The sequence below is a fragment of the Callospermophilus lateralis genome, chromosome 19 (genome assembly GCF_048772815.1).
Source record: "Callospermophilus lateralis isolate mCalLat2 chromosome 19, mCalLat2.hap1, whole genome shotgun sequence".
NCBI classification, from domain to species: Eukaryota; Metazoa; Chordata; class Mammalia; order Rodentia; family Sciuridae; genus Callospermophilus; species Callospermophilus lateralis.
The window spans coordinates 6,443,547-6,458,814 of NC_135323.1; the positions used below are offsets into that span (position 1 = coordinate 6,443,547).

Genomic DNA, 15,268 nt, shown 5'->3' on the forward strand with positions numbered 1-15,268 from the left:
GGTTGCCGCAGTCTGGCTGGGCATAATTCAGGAGCCACTTGTCAAAAGAAACTAACTTTATTTTTAGAACCACACACGCCAAACAAAACAGCTCCTCAGGAAAAAAAACCTCAGAGCCCAACTGCCACCACCGGCTTCCCACAAGCCACACTCCCCAACCACCAGCCTCCACACCTCCCACAATCCTCTTCCTCTTGAGGCCGATTGGCTGGGTTGCATGGGCGGAGCCAAAAAGTCCCCCAATGAGCAGCTCCGTGGCCTGAAAGGGCAGGGAAACAGCCCAATGAGCTTCACCGCAGAGGAGCCAATCAGCTAGATGTTGCTGGGGCCGCTGTGAGCCAATCATCAGCTGGCAGTCTGAAAGTTTGTTTGGGGCCCCTTCGGCTGTGGCTCTCAACATCTCCCCCTCTCTGTTTAAACAACAAGCATGTGGCTTAGGGACCATGCCTGCCTTAGGTTGTCCAATAATACATATGGTCCTTACCCGTTATCGGATGAGCTGACCTCAAGGCGTCAGCCTCCCGTCTTAGATTGGTACCATTGTAATTGGATCTTACCCGTCACTGACTACCAGTCCAGTATACAGCCACACCTGTGTAGAGGTCTTCGTACCAGCGGGAGGGTGAGGTTCTTTGCCTCACTCTGTTGGCCCCCAAATTTTAGCTGAATGATCATGACAAGCAGAAGGGAGGAAGATACACCAAGCCAATTGATGGCTCCTTTTGGAAAAGTTGTACCACCGATGACACCATCAGCATAAATACCCCAACACTACCAGAAGTCACTGCACCAACAGATAGTTCACAATGCATACAAGTGAGTTCACAATGCATACAAGTGATACATAGTCCAGGCAAGTTCTGCAAGCAGTTCAGTGATGGCTATTGCAGAAGCTGTAGATTGGTTTTATCTTTGTCTTCATGCACTGGGTCAGAACCTTAGTTAATCTCTCTGGAATCCAAATCAGCTACTGTTCTCCCTGTGGAAACACACAAACAGACCCCCGACTCCAGACAATTACTGGGTCAGGACCTTTCCATTGTCCTGTTAGAATATCCTTCCAAAGTACCTTGGGCTTATGTACATTTTTTGGACACATATGCCTTTCCGCAGCACTAAGCCCTGATGAATCCAAATTTAAAAAGTTTAGAGTAAAAAGGGTTATTTTAAGTTTATCTTTGGGGAATATATACCCCTTCCCAATTCCTTCTTTTTGCTTTAATAAGTACATTTTAATAGTTTGATGAGCTCTTTCAACTATGCCTTGTCCCTGTGGATTGTATGGGATTCCTGTTATATGAGTAATGCCAAATGATGAGCAAAATTGTTTAAAAGAGGTTGAAGTATAACCAGGGGCATTATCTGTTTTTAACTGTTTTGGAACGCCCACAATGGCAAAATTTTGTAAGCAATGAGCTATAACATCTTTAGTTTTTTCTCCGGCATGAAGGGAGCCCATCAAAAATCCAGAAGAAGTATCAACTGTAACATGCAAATATTTCAATTTTCCAAATTCTGGCAAGTGTGTGACGTCCATCTGCCAAATATGGTTAGGTATCAGTCCTCTAGGATTGACTCCAAGATTAACTTGTGGTAAAAAGGTCACACAATTTTGACATTGTTTTATTATTTGTCTAGCTTGTTCCTTAGTTATTTTAAAATGCTTTTGTAAAGTATTAGCATTGACATGGAACTTTTTATGAAAATTTGTAGCTTCTTCTAGTGTAGAGAAAATATGTATGTCATGTGTAGTTTTATCTGCTAAATCATTGCCCAAACTAAGGGCTCCAGGCAATCCTGTATGTGCCCTGATATGTCCTATAAAGAATGGATCTTTTCTGTCCCAGATTAGACTTTGTATAGTGGAAAGCAAAGAGAAAACAGTAGAGGAAGGGGAAATCCTACCAGCATCTTCAAGGGATACTATAGCATTAACTATATACTGACTATCGGAAAATAAATTAAATACAGAATCTTTAAACATCACAAAAGCTTGTAATACTGCATTAAGCTCTACCTTTTGAGCTGATTGTTTGGGTACTAAAAATGTAAAAGTTTGAATAAGCCTATCTATGAATTCAGCGTAAGATTCATCAGCTCCTTGTATTATCTTAGATAATTGACCTTGTAAACCTCCATGTCCTTGTAAAGTCTTCCATGCCTTAACTGCATCTACAGCAATTTGTAAATATACACCAGGATCATATGCAATTTGTTGCTGCTGATCCTCATAAGGTCCCTTTCCTAACAACATATCTAGATTTCTCTGAGGATAACCAGCTGCTGCATTTCGCCTAGCCATCTCCTTGCAAAATTCCTCATTGGCAACCTTCCATAACAGGTATTGTCCTCCATTTAGCACAGCTTTACACATATTAGCCCAATCTGCTGGCGTCATGTTCAAGTTGGTAATGGATTCGACCAAGCTTACAGTGAAGGGTGCTTGAGGACCATAGGTTGTTACAGCCTCTTTTAGCTGCTTCACTGTTTTGAAATTTAAAGCATGGTAAATTCGCTGCCCTCCTACCTCAAATACAGGGCATGTTAATACTTGAGATCCTGTCTCAGGATCCGAACTATCAACTGCGAGGGTTGGGGGCCTCCCAGCATATGGAGGTGGCCTTGTCAGTTGGACACTTACGTCCTCTGGTGATAGAAAGGTGTTAGTAGCAGTCTCCTGTAGAGGTGGTGCTGTTGGTTGGACACTTACGCCCTCTGGTGATAGAAAGGTGTTAGTAGCAGTCTCCTTTTGTAACTTTCCCCCTGATGGCTTTTTCTGCTTTACACTTTCTTTCTCTGTCTGACTACCTTGAGAGGCCTTCTCTTTTACTTGAATCTTTTCCTCTGACTAGCTCGAGAGACCTTCTTTTTTACTGGAATTTTTTTCTCTGACTGACTAGCTCGAGAGACCTTCTCTTTTACTTAATATTTCTACTATAACTATAATACAACCCAAGAAGATAACGCCAAACAAAACTGAAACAGAGTGAAACAAAATTGGAACAACAGAAAATCATTATAGCCTTTCTATCCTCCTGAAATGTCCATCCGTCCTTTCTCCCTATCTGTTCCTCAGATGCGAGCGGTTTTTCTTCCATCTTACACATCTCCAGGGACAGGCAACTTAAAACAAAAGTGAAGCAAAACAAAAGAGGAAAATGGCTACCATCCTCTCGCCCTGCCCTCAGGGGCGAGCAGTTTACTTACCCTCAGTTGCTCCCCGTGCGAGCCACCAAATGCCGCAGTCTGACTGGGCACAATTCAGGAGCCACTTGTCAAAAGAAACTAACTTCATTTTTAGAGCCACACAGCCAAACAAAACAGCTCCTCAGGAAAAAACCCTCAGAGCCCAACTGCCACCACCGGCTTCCCACAAGCCACACTCCCCAACCACCAGCCTCCACACCTCCCACAATCCTCTTCCTCTTGAGGCCGATTGGCTGGGTCGCATGGGCAGAGCCAAAAAGTCCCCCAATGAGCAGCTCCATGGCCTGAAAGGGCAGGGAAACAGCCCAATGAGCTTCACCGCAGAGGAGCCAATCAGCTAGATGTTGCTGGGGCCGCTGTGAGCCAATCATCAGCTGGCAGTCTGAAAGTTTGCTGGGGCTCCTTTGGCTGTGGCTCTCAACACCTGGTACCTCCCCAAAAGAAAGCAGAAAGGGGGAGGGGGCTCAGTGGTATAGCACTTGCTTAGTAAGGGGTGTAGAAAGAAAGGGGCAGGTTCCAGGTCAGTGGCCATCACTGCTTGTCCTTTCCATTCCTTCCCACCTTGAGCTCCAGGCCTTCAGGTGAACCTAGCAGGTGGCTTCACAATCTTCACCCAACCACAAGCTGTGCTAACCCTCCTTTTAGGGTCGGTAATTCTTTCCCTATTCCAAGGAATAGGGAATTCTTTCCCTATTCCAAGGAATAGGGAATTCTTTCCCTATTCCAAGGAATAATTCCTCCCTAAACAGGGCAGGGTGGCCCAGAGGCACCTGGTCTAAATTTGGTCCTAGACTCTACTCTGTAACCCACTTCCTAGAGCTTCAGGAGCCTCTTTCAGGGAGGACTCCTGGCTTTCTCACACCAGAGTTCTCACTGAGTCACATGCCGACTGCCACCAAGACTCCCCCAGGGAAGTTCTTTCCCATCCCACAGAAACTATAAAGTCCCAGGAACAACACCAACACCTGCTTTCCACAGATATTGACCATCTTTGACCTCCTTTTCCACTATCTCCACTCCCCCTCGCAGGGAGGTTTAAGAGCCTTTCACAGCAAGCACTTACAGTTACGTTCACCCAAGTCAACCAAGACGCACTGACGCTCCTTTCTGAGGATGAACAATGTTAATGAAACAGCTCTTCACCTGTTGAAGGTTCACTCCTTCAGTGAAGCATCCCCACTGAGGAAACTAAACCCTAAGCCCCCAGGTTGGCGGCTTGGTCTAAAGGCTTGGTCTGCAGGGACCTGTAACTGAATGCTTTTGCCCCAGCTTGCTTTCTTGCCATTGTTGTGATTGGGACATCGTTTTTTATTCTTCCCTTCATTGCGTTTATTTTCGGATTGAAGATTTTTTTCCTTTCTAATGGTCCTTTTCAAAGGGAGGTTTATCTGCTTTTTCACTCCAATCTCGAGGTCATATTCTTCGCCTGTTTTTGTAAATCAAAACTTCAGCAGTCCATTAAAGGAACCAGGAACTGTACTAGAACTGTACTACCCCAGGTGGGACTCGAACCCACAATCCCTGGCTTAGGAGGCCAGTGCCTTATCCATTAGGCCACTGGGGCGGCTGGCTAAGGATCTTCAGAGTATATTGAAAGGTGTAACCCATACCGGTGGTTAAAATGGCTCAGGATTGGATATTTATTGAAAAACATCTGGCTGAGTCCCTACAACATTCTAGCCTCAAATCAAGTCGCCAGGGATGCAGTAGAGAACTTGACATGAAGCCGGGCGCCCGCCGAGCTCCGCTGCAGACCGCGCTCTCCTCTCCCTGGGTGCGTTTCGCTCCTCCACCCTGCGGACACCCGCTGGACACCCGCTCTACGGACACCCGCTGGACACCCGCTGTCGAGGGCCTCCCAGGCTCCTGAGCCCATTGGATTTTCCTTCGGATGACGAGCCGGCGAGCAATGAGAGTCTCTGCCGGCTTGGTCGGTGGACAGTGGCCCTTAGGCTGCCCTCGGGCGGTGCTCCCCAGGTCCAGCGCTTGACCTAGACCCAGCAGAGCGCCCCGCTAGGAAGGACGGACGGAACAAAAATAGGGAGGCGACCCCCCCGGATCCCCTGAGCCTCCAGCACAGGCCAATGTCGGCGCCTTCTCAGCCGCGGGGTGCGCGCAGCCCCAGGCTGGACGCCACACCCAGAGCTTGACCCGGGACACCCGGCGGGGGAGTGCCTCGGACCTCGGACCTCGCTGTTGAGGCACCCGCGCTCGAGAGGCTGCGGAGCTCCAGACAAAAGTCCTTCCCCTTGCGGTTGCCCAAAGCGATCTCCTCGACATCGTGGGCACGACTCCTGAAAATCTGCTGGAAACCTGCCCTTCTTTACTCTCGGTGGCTTGTAATTTATCCAGTGGTGAAAACCGAGCAGAATCTGGAGCTGCTCGAGATCGCGTGCCTCAAGGGACTTTTGAGCACCTCAGAGGGACCACTCCTCGCATCACCCCAATATCATTAACATTTCTGACCCTGGGGAAGAATCAGCCTTGGCGGTTTAGAACCCACGCGCCTGCGAGGCCGAGGGGCGTCCTTAAGGGGACCAGGGCCCTGGCTTCTTGTTGGAGCGCGCTTCCCTTTCCTAAGGGCGAGATCTGGGGAGCAGCAGCTCACCACTTAAAGTCCTTTGCGTTTCAGCAGAAGGCGGGAGAAAAAGGAAGCTCGGGTGGCTGAAGGTAAAGCTGAGCACTAGCTGGTTCAAAGTCGGGGCCCTCTTTTTCCTGTCCGGGCCCGGAAGATGGAAGAACGACGAGCGATCCCTAAGCTGACCTAAGCTGACGGGTCACTCTGAGTCAAAAGAACAGGTGACAAAACAACTAGAGGCTGGCGATCGTGAGCCACATCTGTCTTTACAGATTATTGAAAAAAAAAAAAAAATTGTCCCGGTTTGGTGGCTCAGAATCAGGGATTCCAGGGCAAGAAGATCGCAGTTCATAAGCCAGCCTCAGCAATTTAGCAAGACTGTGTCACAATCAGGAGTGGTTGGGAGCTGGGGCTGTGGCTCAATGGCAGAGCACTTGCCTAGCACGTGGAAGGTTCTAAGTTCAATCCTCAGCACCATATTAAAGATAATTAAAGTAAAGGTATATCGTGTCAAGGGGAAAAAAGGGGAGATGTGGGAATGTGGTTCAGTGGTTCCCTAAATGTCAGTTTCCCTAAACGTCAGTATTGTTGGCAAAACTTCTATTTAAGAATACCAGTTGTCTTGAAGACAGACAGCCTTACATTATAATCAGAGGGATCCCTTGGTTAAGGTATACTTTCAAGTGCCCTACAATATTTTTACCAGGTTGGTTCTTACACATTTGTTTTCTCTCCTTCTTTTTTTGGGGGGTGGGGGTGGGGTGGGGGTGGATGGGGTATGGTGAGGGCGGTGGTTTAGCTAAGGATCAAACCCCAACGGAAACATGCTGGGCAAGGAGTTTTCCCCTGGAATCCATTGGGACAGTGCAGTGGAGGTGGGCCTGAGATGTGATTACGTTCTGCATAAGTCCTAGAGAGACACTTGAGGGACCCAACGCTTTAGGACACCCCCTTTCCCCAGGCCAGACACTCCAGAAAAAGCTGGTGGCCAGATCCTATTGGAGTGTATTTCTGTGGACACTCATCTTTTCCAGGCACCTATTCAAGGGGACCCTGGCCACCTGAAGTAGGTCCTGGATCACTCTTAAGGCTTTGGGTTTTTTTGTTGTTGTTTTTGTTTTTTGTATTTTAATTTTTTTTCAAAGATATAGCCAGGTGTTTTTTTTTTTCTTTTCTTTCTTTTCTTTTCTTTTTCTTTTCTTTTTTTTTTTTTTTTTTTGAAAGTAGATACATATTTAAGGAAGAATGCTGGCTATCTCCAGAGGGAGAGATAGCCGTTTATTATTTTTTTTAATATCCAGCATTTTTTATTTTTTTCAGCAAGAGGATTGGTCGCAATAATCCCACCCATTCATGTCAATGAAAACTTTGAGACTCTCTGAGAGTGCTTTCTTTTGTGGTTTCCTTAAAGCTGTTAACAATTTTTTTTTTCAGTACTGGGAATTAAACTAGGGTGCTCTACCACTAAGCTGCACCCCCAGCCTTTTTTATTTTTTCTTTTGAGACAGGGTTTCACTAAATTGCCCAAATTGACCTCAGATTTTGTGATCCTCCTATCTCAGCTTCCAAAATAGCTGGTATTACTGACATGAGCCACCAATATTAACATTTTTTTAGAGTGTGGGTCATTGCTTTTTTATGTAGTTTTATGTAGCTTTATTTTTAAATGATACATAGTAATTGTGCATATTTCTAAGATATGCTGTGACATTTCAATACATGTATACAATGTGTAATGATCATGGTCATTGGCATATCACCTTAGACATATGTCATATCTTTGTGTTGGGGACATTCAAAATTCTCTCCATTAGCTATTTTGAAATATCCAATAAATTGTTGTTAAATATATTTACTCTGCTGTGCTGCAGAGTATTAGAACTTAGTCCTTCTATCTAGGACACCCCTGTGCCCATTAACCATCCTCTCTCCATCCCTTCCTCCCACACATCCTTACCAGGCCTTGGTAACCTCTATTCTATTCAGTTCCTTTGAGAGCAGCTATTTAGCTTCACATGTAAGTGAAGATGTCTTTCTGTGCTGACTTATGTCACTTAACATAGTTTCCTCCAGTTCCATCCATATTGCTGCAAATGACAGAATTTCATTATTTGGCCAAACATACTCCACTGTGTATATATGCCACATTTTCTTTATCCATTCTTTTTTTTTTTTTTTTTTGAGACAGGACCTAAGTTGCTGAGGGTCTCACTAAATTGCTGAGGCTGTCCTCAAACTTACATGCAGCTGGGACTATAGGCATGTACCACTAGACCAACTCCATTCACCTTTTGATGGACACCTAGATTGATTCTAAATCTTGGCTCTTGTGAATGGTTGTGCAATAAACGTTGAGAAATACTGATTTCAGTTACTTTGGATATATACCAGTACTGGGATTGTTGATTCACATGACAGTTCTATTTCCATAATGATTGGTGATATTTTTTCCCCAGTTGAGTTGTTTGAATTCCTTATGTTAGTCTGGAAATTAATCCCTTATGAAACAAATAGTTTGCAGATATTTTCTCCCAGTCCGCAGGTCATCTCTTCACTGTTTATTGCTTTCTTTGCTGTTCAGAAGTTGAGCCCAGGGGGGTCTTAACCGCTAAGCCAACCCTTATACTGAGACAGGGTCTGACTAAATTGAACTTGTGATCCTACTGCCTCAGCCTCCCAAATCTCAGGGATTATATGCTTGTGCCACTGTGCCCAGTGTGTTCAATTTGATGTAATCCTCTGTCACATTTTGCTTTTTGTTACCTGTGCTTTCACAACCCGCCCCCAACCTTTGCCCAAACCAATGTCTTGAAGTATTTCACGTATGTTAACAAATTTTATTTGTATTTTTTATTTGGCCCTGGAGAATGGAACCCAGGGTGCTTTGCCACTGACTTACATCCCCAGTTCTTTTTGTTTGTTTGTTTGTTTGTTTGTTTGTTTGTTTTTGTTTTTTTTGTTTTGAGGCAGGGCTGACTAAATTGGCGAGGCTGGCCTCGAACTTGTGATCTTCCTACCTCAGCCTCCAGAGTGGCTAGAATTACAAGCGTGTACCATTTGATTTGTTGACAAGTCTTAAAACCAACAAATAAAAGTTTTTAAGAGGAAACTAATTTTAGAACGGAAATGCTTAATCCCAGGTAGCTCGCTGCCCTCGGAAAAAGCCGAGAGGCTTCGCCCCTTATGGAGAGTAGCGTTGGGGACGCTGGACTCCACACACACACACACACACACACACACACACACACACTCACACCACCCGACGCGGAGCTCTAGGACTCTCCCCAGAACCTGGCTCCGCAGACCCTTTCAGGACTTGGGGCACAGACAGAGCAGAACTGGGAGGCGCCGGCGATGGGCGAGAGGGGAGGGAAGGGACTGGAAGACAGCCACCCCTGCCTGGGCGCCCTCCTGCAGGTCCCAGGAGCACCAGTAAAAGTCCAACTGTCAGAAAACGACCTGGGCCTTTGAAGGAGTGCTCAGGGATTCCGTGGCGTTTGCATCCTGAAAAGGAAACTTTGGGCTCGTCTGGGATTTGAACCCGGGACCTCTCGCACCCTAAGCGAGAATCATACCCCTAGACCAAGGAGCCTCCAGGACAGGGTCCTCTACTGCTCCTTACAACCCAGGGTGTCCTGGGGCAGCCCAGCCGCCAGCAGGGTTTCAGATCGGCCTAGCGAGAAGTTCAAGGTCGCGGAAGAGCCCAGCTCCCGGGACTCTCCCAGTTACACAAAGTGGAGTCCCCTGTGTCCCCCACAACCACCACCAATCCGATGTCATCCAGGTCCCTCGCAACAGCCGCTACCGCAAGTACGCCGCTTCCGGGTCGGCCCTTCGGTCACTTCACTAAACTCGCTCCCTGCCACAAAATATCTCACCTGTCCGGGGTTACAAAGGGACTCCCAACTGAGAACAGAGCAGTGACACCAAGACACTTGGGACATCTGCCCCCCAGACTCTGGGGATATAAACTCCGGGCTGAGTATTTTAGGACTCCATACGAAAAAAAAACTACCGCCCAACGTGGGGCTCGAACCCACGACCCTGAGATTAAGAGTCTCATGCTCTACCGACTGAGCTAGCCGGGCCTCCTTAGCAAACGTTGCTGGCTGTAGAAATTGGCCCAATGGCCTGAGGTTGCTGAAAGCCCAGCTGGGTTAACAAGTGGATCTGAAGATTTGGGCCAGTCTTCTCCTGAAGTCCCCAGCTGCATTCGCCTTGATGCCCCTTCTGCACCTTCTAGTACCACCCCTCAGCCACCCACCACCAAGATGCAGCACTGAGGAAAGGGACACAAGGGTGAAACCTAAGACTGGGGATGTGCACAACCTGTCCCTATAAGCCCACGCAGGGCCCTACCTGGGGTAGGTCCAGGGGTAACATCCCAAGATTCCCCTTCCGCAGAGCCTGGATTTCACCCCCAGGATCCCAGCCCACACCCACAATTTAGGGCTCTACACCTCAGGGAGACAAAAGCCCAGGAGCCCTGGACCCCACCAGACCACAGGAAGGAAGCCACCAGGCAACAGCGCTCTAACCCGGGAGAATCCAAGAGACAGCATGCGGAGAGCCGGCCTTTAATGGTGCAGGAAGGGCCGCTTCTTCACTGCCTCGAATTCAAGCCAAAGGGAGTGGGGCAGGTTCAGTTTCAGGTCTTTTTTTTTAAACTACTTTTCTAGAAGTCCTATTTTAATATCCAAATCCAGCACTGGGCTCTCAGGGCGTCAAAAAGGTGGGCTCGTCCGGGATTTGAACCCGGGACCTCTCGCACCCTAAGCGAGAATCATACCCCTAGACCAACGAGCCACACGAATTACGTGGTCAGATACTCTATATGACCCTTGTGCGCCCTGGGGCCAGGCGAGTTGGATTTCAGAGCTGCGAGGAAAAGCAAGTTCAGCAGAGGTGGCGACAGAGGGCGCCCCAAACCCCAGCCTCTCTTCGATATCCACCAGGTAGGGAGCAGTCCCTTCGCCTAGCGGTGTCCCCTAGGTCCTGGCGGATCCGCTCAGAGCGAAGGATTCGCGCGCCCCCGCGCCGCAGCCCTCGCTCCAGTCCCGCCTGGTATCTACGCTGGAGAAATCGCAACTGCCGAGAGCGGGAAGGCTGCGTGGAGGGTCCTCGGGCCGTGACCACCCGGACACCCGCCTCGGCCACGCCACGGCCCCCGCGGTGTGGCAGCCGAGAGTGCGCAGCCAACTCCTCCTGGGTGCAGAAGTGCCTCGCCGGGCGCCGCTTCCTTTCCACCCTTCTCTCGCCCCAGCGCGGCAAGAATAGAGCCCCGACAAGGAGCCCAGAACACAGGAGGGCGACTGGACCAGCCGCACAGCGCCCCACCTCCGGAAGGGGTGTCCCGGGGGCAGGTGGGTCACGCCACCTACCCCGCTCCCAAGGCGGGCCAGCGACGTGCTGCAGCTCTGTCCTTCCCGCGTCCAACCCGGCAGGAGTGGGCTGGGCGGGTCTCCGCCCCTCCCCTGGAGCGCAGAGCGCACTCCCTCCTCCCCCTGGTGAGAAGTTCCCGGGCCTGGGCGTGAGCGGCCCGGACCCGGTAGGACACCCCGGATGAGCAAGCCCTGGCTTTGACAAACCTGCTTCTCCTTGAGCTGGACAGGCCACTTCTTCCACTGGCGCAGTAGATCACCCATGTGGGCCTGGAGTTCCCAGTGCCATCCCGACCCATGACCAGGAGGTTGAACCTCAGTGCTCTACCGACCAAGGGGTGTGGGGGGGATGGCGCCATCTGGTCCATCTGTTCTTTGATCCGAGGCTTCAGGGTAACGTGGCTGCTCCTGAAGAGACTTCTTGGATCCCCAACATCACCCCTGCCGCACAGGACCAGACCTTGGGGACTGAGCTTCCAGATGCAGCCAGAGTTCTGGGGCTGCAATCAGGGGAAACTGAGGCCGGAGGGGAACCTCGAATCCCGGAAATGTAGTCGACCAAAACATGTACCCTCCTCCTGCGGCCTCGGACCCGGACCAGCCTCTGCGCTGAGGGCCCAGTAGGACCTTTGGGGCTTGGGGATGGGGGCGAGGGACTTTCTTTATACCTCTCTGACTCCTCCCCTAGCCACAAACCACCGCCCCACCGCAATCAGGCGGAGGGCTCCCCAGGAGAGCCGTCTTCCTCCAAAGTGCCTTCTGCTCACCCAACAGCCCCGCGCGTTTTTGCTGCTCACCCGCTTGGAGCAGGAATTTACCCTTCCTCCGGTTTGCGGGGAGCGCTCTTTCTGGGACTGCATGGCTCTGTCTCCTCCTGGGCTGGTTCACAGGGAAATTGGAGTTCCATCCAGGACCTGGCTGTGAGGATGGGCTCAGCTTCTTTGGAAATCAGTCCAGGGGAGACGGGGACATTTGTGAAAGAAGGGTTAGGAAAGGGGTATAAATGGGAGGCTCGTTGGTCTAGGGGTATGATTCTCGCTTCGGGTGCGAGAGGTCCCGGGTTCAAATCCCGGACGAGCCCTGTGGTGTGAATCTCACTGTTGTTTAGTTATGCTACTTTTTGAGCCTCATATCAAACATGAATTCCCATTGATCTGATTCCAGGCCCTGGACAAAGTCAAAAAGCCGCGCCCAACGTGGGGCTCGAACCCACGACCCTGAGATTAAGAGTCTCATGCTCTACCGACTGAGCTAGCCGGGCGACTTACACCCTCCCTCCTAAGAGTACGTAGACTACATTGTTCCTCTGGGAAACTACCCAAAATCCCCTAGGGAGAAAGGAAGGCAGTCTGATACAGATGTACAAAGAGGTACAGCCTCCCTGGACTGCCAATGTCTTGTGCATTGAGGCCCCAAGGGGCTGAGCTAAATGGGCATTTCCCCTGGAAGTCAAATGAAACCCCTCCAAGCACTTCTCCCTTCTCCAGACGGGAAACTTGGGAGCCACTTTTAGCCAGTGAGGTCAGGGTCACAGGGTCCAGGTCACTAGAGACAGATGGAACTCCCTGTATCGGCTCCTAGGTGCTGGGTCTCCTCTAGGTCTGCGACAGGTTCTGGGTCCAAATCCAACACCAGCTCTCATTTTCAATCTCTAATTTCTTGTCCCACCCGCCTCCACTCTCCCCACCGCACCCCCTTGCTTTAGGGTGGGCAGCATGGAGTGAACCAGGAAGGTGGTACCCCGGCATTGGGTAGAACTAGGGCCTTCCTTTCCAGCCAGCTTTTGGAACATCCACCAGCCAATGAAAGAGGGCAAGTGCCCCGGAGTCTGGAGTTGGTCCAGCCCAGAGATTCCCCTGCACGGTAAAGACTGCCGCACAATGCAGGGACCTCGGAGCCTCCAGGGAGATTTGTAAGTCCAGCCCAGGGCAGGGCAGGCTTTGCAGAGAACAGAGCTTCTGAGTCTCCCTGAACTCTGGCTCCTTCGCTGGGGCAGATGAGATTCGGCTTGGCTCAGGGCTGGGGTTGGTAAGTCAGAAAGGCAGAACCTTAGTGTGGGTGGCACAGGGAATCCCCTGCGGTTTTTCCACCGTGCCCAGCTCTGTTGTGATGCAAGTTACCGTGCCTCCACTGGACTGGAGGGAGGTCCCGGTCATCAAGGTACCTCAGAAAATAGACACTTGAGCTCCAGACCCGTCCTCCTCTGCCTCTTCCCCTCAAGGCTTCTAGTACAGTCCTAGCTGGGCGAGAGTGGACAGCAACTGGACCAAACCAATGTCAAGAATGCTGCTTGTGTTGGCTTGTTGGTCTAGGGGTATGATTCTTGCTTTGGGTGCAAGAGTTCCCAGGTTCAAACCTTGGACAAGTCCCACACTTTTGACCCTTTGACACAGAGCCAGGGAAGAACTAGGGCCCATCAGCAAGACTCCAGACCTGAGCTGCCCTGGTCCTTTCTCACTTCTTTTTAACCAAATGTCCCACTGGTTTTGCCCAGAGGGAAGCAAGGAGAGAAGGGTGTCTCCCTGTACTGCAGGCTCCCATGTCCTAGGGTACTTCTAGATATCCAAAGCTGGGGACAACCTAGAGAACGGGCCTAAACTAAAGCAGATTTTTGTTAACCCAAACTCCCAGGCCATGCTGTATCTCTCCTGGGAAGAGAAATCTAAACTGTGCCAGGCAACTGAGGGCAGAAGTTAAAGGTCATAAGGACCACAAGCAAAAGGAACTGTTTGGCTTAAAGAGGTTTTCCTTGCTTTAAATGTAAATTGTCGCCCAGCATGGTGGCACACACCTGTAATCCCAGCAATATGGGAGCCTGAGGCAGGAGGATCTGAAGTTCAAAGACAGCCTCAGCAACCACTCAGCAACTTAGTGAGACCCTAAGTAACTCAGTGAGACCCTGTCTGTAAATAAAATACAAAAAAAGGGTTGGGGATGCGGCTCAGTGGTTCAGGGCCCCTGGGTTCAATATTTGGTACCATATAAACAATCCCAGATTCCACCCAAGTGGCCACCTCTGGACAGGCAGTGTGAGGCCTGGCTATAATATCTTGCTAACTGGGGTCTTGAGCTTTAAGTGTTGGGGACAACTTGCCATCCTCCTGTTTCAGTGTCCCAGTTCCTTAGGATTACAGATGTGTACCACCACACCTGACCCTCCAAATCATTTAAAATGGCTCTAAAAATCAGTCCCTCTACTCCCCTGTTCACCTGTGTGCAGGGTGAACAGTGGGAAGGCCCCCCACTGGGACTTGGCCATCTAGAATGGTCAGTCAGGAGAGCAGGTTCTGAGGAAGTTCCCCACACCAAGCTGGGTCAAGACGTTGAAGGGACCTCTTCCCTTAGCTCTGCCCCTGCCCTCTGCTTCCCCTGAAGTCCAGCCTCAAGGCCGTTACCCTTGAAAAAGTCACAAAGCTAGATGGAAGGGGAAACGTGGGACCGGCCAGGAGTTTGCACACACAGTACCCAGGGCTCTCCCTTTCCTTCCCCAGCCGGGTTTCCTACCATCACACCACTCCCACAACCCCACCAGCCTGCCCTCCAAAGCCCCACGGTGGTCAGTAGTCGGTGTGAGTCCTCCCAAGGTGGGGCTGGCCTCCCTGCCCTGCCGCCTGCAGAATTCTGACACACTGCCTGGATTAGAACCTGCTTGCCACAAGCTTTGGGTTAATGGAGAATGGAATCAGTGGGTAAGGTCACCGGGAAGGTCTCCCAGGCAGCAGGAGCAAGAGGAAAGCAGGGAGGATGTTGGTCATGGGCCTCCTTCTTGCCTCACCTGTGAGAAAGCTGGAACAATCTAGCCTTGCACTTTTAAACATTTCGGGGCATGGACTGGACAGCGCACGGAAGAAGGGTTGGGGGTAGGCTACAGAGATCTGGGAAAGACCAAAGCTCCTGAGCAGGAATAGTCCCTGACTGGGGCCAAGGACACCAGTCAGGGGTGAAGGCAAAGGAGGGCCCAGGAAAGACCCCCACAATTCCTGGGCCACTCTGGTTGTAGTCACCAGTGCGCCCGACCTGGAGCCTCAGGCTCACACATGAATTCCAAATTCCCCACCTAGAGGAGAGCGGCAGCTGCACTGCGCCTGGCCCTTTGAAAAGG

General features: G+C 50.2%; 5 non-coding genes across 5 annotated transcripts; 1 reads left to right on the forward strand and 4 right to left on the reverse strand.

The window, feature by feature from the left end:
- Positions 1-4,698: 4,698 nt before the first annotated feature.
- On the reverse strand, positions 4,699-4,771 carry Trnar-ccu (transfer RNA arginine (anticodon CCU)). The gene has a single exon. It is a non-coding gene; the product is annotated as a tRNA-Arg (tRNA).
- Positions 4,772-9,800: 5,029 nt separating this feature from the next.
- On the reverse strand, positions 9,801-9,873 carry Trnak-cuu (transfer RNA lysine (anticodon CUU)). The gene has a single exon. It is a non-coding gene; the product is annotated as a tRNA-Lys (tRNA).
- Positions 9,874-10,519: 646 nt separating this feature from the next.
- Positions 10,520-10,591, reverse strand: Trnap-agg (transfer RNA proline (anticodon AGG)). Its single transcript has one exon. It is a non-coding gene; the product is annotated as a tRNA-Pro (tRNA).
- Positions 10,592-12,175: 1,584 nt separating this feature from the next.
- Positions 12,176-12,247, forward strand: Trnap-cgg (transfer RNA proline (anticodon CGG)). Its single transcript has one exon. It is a non-coding gene; the product is annotated as a tRNA-Pro (tRNA).
- A 107-nt stretch (positions 12,248-12,354) lies between these two features.
- Positions 12,355-12,427, reverse strand: Trnak-cuu (transfer RNA lysine (anticodon CUU)). The gene has a single exon. It is a non-coding gene; the product is annotated as a tRNA-Lys (tRNA).
- Positions 12,428-15,268: the final 2,841 nt, after the last annotated feature.